The 6,219-nt window shown below is 42.0% G+C and overlaps 1 long non-coding RNA gene across 1 annotated transcript in view; it reads left to right on the top strand.

Annotated features, from left to right (window-relative positions):
• LOC111814792 overlaps positions 1-1,105 on the top strand; it is a 14,685-nt gene extending 13,580 nt beyond the window's left edge. The window contains exon 3 of the long non-coding RNA XR_002819683.1: positions 1,094-1,105. This is a non-coding gene — a long non-coding RNA (uncharacterized LOC111814792). The remainder of the gene's footprint in view (positions 1-1,093) is intronic.
• Positions 1,106-6,219: the final 5,114 nt, after the last annotated feature.

Here is a 6,219-nt window from a genome sequence, read left to right as displayed (position 1 = left end):
GAAGCAGTGCACTCCAATGCCTGTTCCTGTATACAGCGCAACACAGAACTCTGGCTAAAACATTACTTTTGTAACTAAACTACTTCACAATTCTGCGCTGTGAAACGAGTGACAAATCAGTCAGTCTCCTCAGAGAAAGCATCCGTGAATTTTGTGATATTCCAGCTGGAGGTGCAGAGTAACTGCAGAATGTTGTTCTCAATTTCATTCATTCCTATGGGGAAAGAGCCACAAACACGTTTGTAGGCTCCAGGGCCCTGAGGAGAGCTGCTTGTTTCTACTGCATGATTTGTGTTTCTAAGTGTGAGTTCTAAATGTTTAAGAGCCAGCAAAGCTCCAGCTTCTTTGGGAAGCAGGGCACTCCAATGTCTGTATCTGTATAGAGTACAACAGAGAACTCGGCCTAAAACTTCACTTTTTTAACTAAAGTACTTCACAGTTCCGCACTTTGAAAAGAGAGGCAAATCATTCAGTAACCTAACAGGAATCATCCGTGAAGTTTGTGACTTTCCAGCTGGAGGTGCAGAGAAACTACAGAAGGTTGTTCTCTCTCCCATTCATTCCTATGGGCAAACAGCCACAAACACTTTTTTAGACTCCATTACCCTGAGGAGAGCTGCTTGTTTCTACAGCATGATTTGTGCTTCTAAGTGTGAGATCTTAATACAGAAGAGCCAGGTATGCTCCAGCTTCTTTGGGAAGCAGGGCAGTCCAATGAATGTACCTGTATACAGCGCAACACAGAACTCTGGCTAAAACATCACTTTTGTAATTAAAGTACTTCACAGTTCTGCTCTGTGAAAAGAGTGGGAAATCATTCAGTCTCCTAAGAGAAAGCATCCGTGAAGTTTGTGACTTTAAAGCTGGAGCAGCAGAGAAACTGCAGAAGGTTTTTCTCTCTCCCATTCATTCCTATAGACAAAGAGTCACAAACACGTTTCTAGACTCCAGTGCCCTGAGGAGAGCTGCTTGTTTCTACTGCATGATTTGTGTTTCTAAGTGTGAGTTCTTAATGCAGAAGAGGCAGCTAAGCTCGAGCTTCTTTGGGAAGCAGGGCACTACAATGCCTGTTCCTGTATAAAGCGCAACACAGAAATCTGGCAGAAAAGTCACCTTTGTAACTAAAAACCTTCACAGTTTCCCCCTGTGAAAAGAGTGGCAAATAGTACACTCTCCAATGAGAAAACATTCAAGAAGTTTGTTACTTTCCTGGTGGAGGTGTACAGAAATGGTACAAGGTTGTTCTCTCTACATTTCATTCCTATATGCAAAGAATTACACACAAGTTTCTAAACTCCAGGGCCCTGAGGAGAGCTGCTTGTTTCTAATGCATGATATTTTTTCTCAGTGTGAATTCTTAATGCAGAAGAGCCAGCTAAGCTCCAGCTTTTTTCTGAAGCACGGCACTCCAGTACCTGTTCCTGTATATGTTGCAAAAGAAAACACTGGCTAAAACTTCACTCTTGTAACTAAAGTAATTCCCAGTTCCGCACTGTGAAAACAGTGGCAATTCATTCAGACTCCTTAGATAAAGCAACCGTTAAGTTTGTGATGTTCCAGCTGGTGGTACAGAGAAACTGAAGAAGGTTGTTCTCTCTCCAATTCATTCCTATGGGCAAAGTGCACAAGCACGTTTCTAGATTACCGGGCCCTGAGAAGAGATGCTTGTTTCTACTGCATGAATTATGTTTGTAAGTGTGAGTTCTCAATGCAGGAGAGCCAGCTACTCCAGCTTCTTTTGGAAGAAGAGCACTCAAATGCATGTTCCTGTATATGGCCTAACAGAGAACTGTGGCTAAAAAGTCACTTTTGTAACTAAAGTCCTTCACAGATCCGTGCTGTAAAAACAGTAGTTAGTCATTCAGTCTGCTAAGAGAAAGCATCCGTGAATTTTGTGACTTTCCAGACAGAGGTGCACAGAAATGGCAGAAGGTTTTTCTCCCTCCCATTTATTCCTATGGGCAAAGAGACACAAATACATTTCTAGACTGCCATTCCCTGAGGAGAGCTGCTTGTTTCTACTGCATGATTGGTGTTTCTAAGTGTGAGATCGTAATGCAGAAGAGCACGCTAAGCTCCATCTTCTTTGGGAAGCCGGGCACTCCAATGCCTGTTCCTGTATACAGCGCAACACAGAACTCTGGCTAAAACGTCATTTTTGTAACTAAAGTACTTCACAGTTCTGTGTTATGAAAAGAGTGGCAAATCATTCAGTCTCCTAAGAGAAAGCATCCGTGAAGTTTGTGACATTCCAGCTGCTGGTGCAGCAAACCTGCAGAACGTACTTCTCTCTCTGATTCATTCCTAATGTCAAAGAGCAAAAAACATGTTTCTAGACCCAGTGCCCTGAAAAGAGATTCTCATTACTACTGCGTGTTTTGTGTTTCTAAGTGTGAGTTCTTAATGCACAAGACCCAGCTAAGCTCAACCTTCTTTAGGAAGCAGGGAACTCCACTGCCTGTTCCTGTATACGACGCAACACTGATCTCTGAGTACAACATAACTTTTGTAACTAAAGTAGTTCACCATTCCACTCTCTAAAAACAGTGCAACATCATTCAGTCTCTTAAGTGTAAGTATCCATGAAGTTAGTGACTTTCCAGCGTGATGTTCAATAGAAACAGCAAAAGGTTGTTCTCTCTGCCATTCATTCTTAGGGGAAAGAGTCACAAACACGTTTCTGGACTCCAGTGCCATGAGGAGAGCTGCTTATTTCTACTCCATGATTTGTGTTTCTAAGTTTGAGTTCCTAATGCAGAAGAGCTAGGTAAGCTAAAGCTTCCTTAGAAAGCAGGGCACTCCAGTACCTGTACTTGTATACAGCGCAACACAAAACTCTGGCTGAAACGTCACTTTTGCAACTAAGTACATCACAGTTCTGCAGTGTGAAAAGAGTGGCAAATAATTCATTCTCCTATCAGAAAGCATCTGTGAAGTTGGTGACTTTCCAGCTGTAGGTGCAGAGAATCTGCAGAAGGTTGTTCTCTCTCACATTCATTCCTATGAGCAAAGAGATACAAACTAGTTTCTAGTCTCCAGTGCCCTGATGAGAGCTGCTTTATTCTATTGCACGATTTGTGTTTCTAAGTGTGAGTTTTTAATGCATAAGAGCCAGCTAAGCTCTACCCTCTATGGGAATCAGTGAACTCCAATACATGTTCTTGTATAAGTCGTAACACAGAACTCTGGCTGAAATGTAACATTTTAAATGAAGTACTTCACAGTTTCTCTCTATGAAAGAGTGGCAATTCATTCAGTCTCATAAGAGAAAGCATCTGTGAATTTCTGACTTTCCAGTGGGAGGTGCACAAAAATTGCAGAATGTTGTTCTCTCTTCCTTTCATTCTTATGGGAAAAGAGCCACAAACACTTTGCTAGACTCCAGTGCCCTGAGGAGAGCTACTTGTTTCTACTGCTTGATTTGTGTTTCTAAGTATGAGTTCTTAATGCAGAATTGCCAGCTAAGCTCCACTTTCTTAGGGAAGTAAGGCACACCAATACCTGTTTATGTATAATGTGCAAAACAGAACTCTGGCTAACACTTCACTACTGTAACTAAACAACTTTACAGTTCCACGCTGTGAAAACAATCAAATCCTTCAGTCTCCTGGCAGAAAACATCCGTGAACTTTGTGACTTTCCACCTGGAGGTGCAGAGAAACTGCAGAAGTTTTTTCTCTCTCCATTTCATTCCTAAGGGCAACGAGCTACAAACCCGTTTCTAGATTCCACTGCCCTGAGGACAGCTCCTTTTTTCTACAGCATGATTTGCGATTCTAAGTGTGAGTTATTAGTGCAGAGGAGCCACCTAAGCTCCAGCTCCTTTGGGAAGCAGGACAATCCAATACATGTACCTATATGAAGCGCAACAGACAACTGTGGCTAAAACTTCACTTTTGTCAATAAAGTGCTTCACAGTTCTGCGCTGTGAAAACTATTGAAAATCATTCAGTATCCTAAGAGAAAGCATCTGTGACATTTGTGACTTTCCAGCGGGAGGTGCACAGAAACTGCAGAAGGTTGTTGTCTCTCGCATTTATTACTATGGGCAAAGAGCCACAAACATGTTTCTAGGCTCCATTGCCCTGAGGAGAGCTGCTGCTTTCTACTCTATTATTTGTGTTTCTAAATGTGAGTTCATAATGCAAAAGAGCCACATAAAATTCAGCTTCTTTGGCAAGCAGGGCACTCCAATGCCTGTTCCTGTATACAGCGCAACACAGAACTCTGGCTAAAACCTCACCTTTGTAAATAAAGTCCTTCACAATTCTGTGCTTTGAAAACAGTGGCAAATTTTTCACTCTACTAAGAGAAAGCATCCGTGACATTTGTGCCTTTCCAGCTGGAGTTGCAGCAAAACTGCAGAAGGTTGTTCACTCTGCCTTTCATTCTTATGGGCAAAATGCTACAAACTCTTTTATACAGTCAAGAACAAGGAGGAGATCTGCTTGTTTTGACTAAATGATTTGTGTTTCTTACTGTGAGTTCTTAATGATGATGAGCCAGCTAAGCTCCAGCTTCTTGGGAAAGCAGGGCACTCCAATGCCTGTTCCTCTATACAGCGCAACAAAGAACACTGACTAAAATTTCACTTTTGTTACTAAAGGCCTTAACAGTTTGGCGCTGTTCAAAGAGAGCCAAATCATTCAGTCTCCTAAGAGAAAGCATCCATGAACTTTGTTACTTTCCAGCTGTAGTTCCAGAGATACTGCCGAAGGTTGTTCTCTGTAACATTCACTCCTATGGGCAAAGAGCCACAAACACGTTTGTAGACTCTAGTGCCCTGAGGAGAGCTGCTTGATTTCTACTGCTAGATTTGTGTTTCTAAATGTGAGTTCTTAATGCAGAAGAGCCAGCTAATCCCATATTCTTTGGGAAGCAGCGCACTCCAGTGCGTGTTCCTGTATACAGTTCAACACAGAACTCTAGCTAAAACTTCACTTTTGTAGCTAAATACCTTCACATTTCCACTCTGTGAACACAGTGGCAAATCATGCAGACCCTGAAGAGAAAGCATCTGTGAAGTTTGTGACTTTCGACATGGAGGTGCAGAGAAACTGCTGAAGGTTGAACTGTCTCCCTTTCATTCCTATTGGCAAAGAGTCACAAACTCATCTCTAGATTCCAGTGTCCTGAAGAGAGCTACTTATTTCTACTGCATGGTTTGTGTGTTTAAGTGTGAGTTCTTGATAGAGAAGATCTGCAGAAGGTTGTTCTCTCTCCCATTCATTCCTATGGGCAAAGAGCCTTAAACATGTTTGTAGACTGCAGTGCCCTGAGGAGAGCTGCTTGTTTCTACAGCAAGATTTGTGTTTCTAAGTCTGAGTTCTCAATGTAGAAGAGCCAGCTAAGGTCCAGCTTCTTTGGAAAGCAGTGCACTCCAATGCCTGTTCCTGTATATGGCACAACACAGAACTCTGGCTAGAACCTCACTAATCTAACTAAAGTACGTCACTATTCTGAGCTATGAAATCATTTGCAAATCATAAAGTCTCCTGAGAGGAAGAATCCATGAAGTTTTTGACTTTCCAGCTGAAGGTGCGCAGAAACTGCAGAAGGTTGTACTCTCTCCCATTCATTTCTAATGGTAAAGAGCCTCAAACAGGTTTGTAGACTCCAGTGTCCAAAGAGTGCTGCTTCTTTCTACTGCTTGATTTGTGTTTCTACGTGTTTGTTTATAATTTAGAAGAGCCAGCTAAGCTCCAGCTACTTTGGGAAGCAGGGCACTCCAATGCTTGCACCTCTATAGTACGCAAAACAGAACTCTTGGTAAAACATCACTTTTTTAACTAGAGTGCTTCACAGTTCCTCGCTGTGAAAAAAGTGGCACATCAATCAGTCACCTAAGAGAAAGCATCATTGAAGTTTGTGACTTTCCACCTGGATGTGCAGAGAAATTCCAGAAGGTTTTTCTCTCTCCCATTCATTCCTATGACATAGAGCCACAAACACCTTTCTAGATTGCAGTGTCATGTGTAGAGGTGCTTTTTTCTCATGCATGTTTTTTTTTTTGTAGTAGTGTGTTCTTATTGTAGAAGAGCCAGCTATGCGCCAACTTCTTTGGGAAGGAAGGCAATCCAATGCCTGTTCCTATATACGGCGCAAGATACAACTCCGGCTAAAACTTCACTTTTGTAACTAAAGTACTTCACAATTCTGGGCTGTGAAAGCAGTGGAAAATCATTCAGTCTCTTAAGAGAAAGCATCCATGAATTTTGT

This window comes from Octodon degus, unplaced genomic scaffold (assembly GCF_000260255.1).
Source record: "Octodon degus isolate 3935 unplaced genomic scaffold, OctDeg1.0 scaffold00538, whole genome shotgun sequence".
Taxonomy (NCBI): domain Eukaryota; kingdom Metazoa; phylum Chordata; class Mammalia; order Rodentia; family Octodontidae; genus Octodon; species Octodon degus.
Note: the sequence above shows the minus strand (reverse complement) of the source record. Positions and strands in the feature narration are given on the sequence as shown.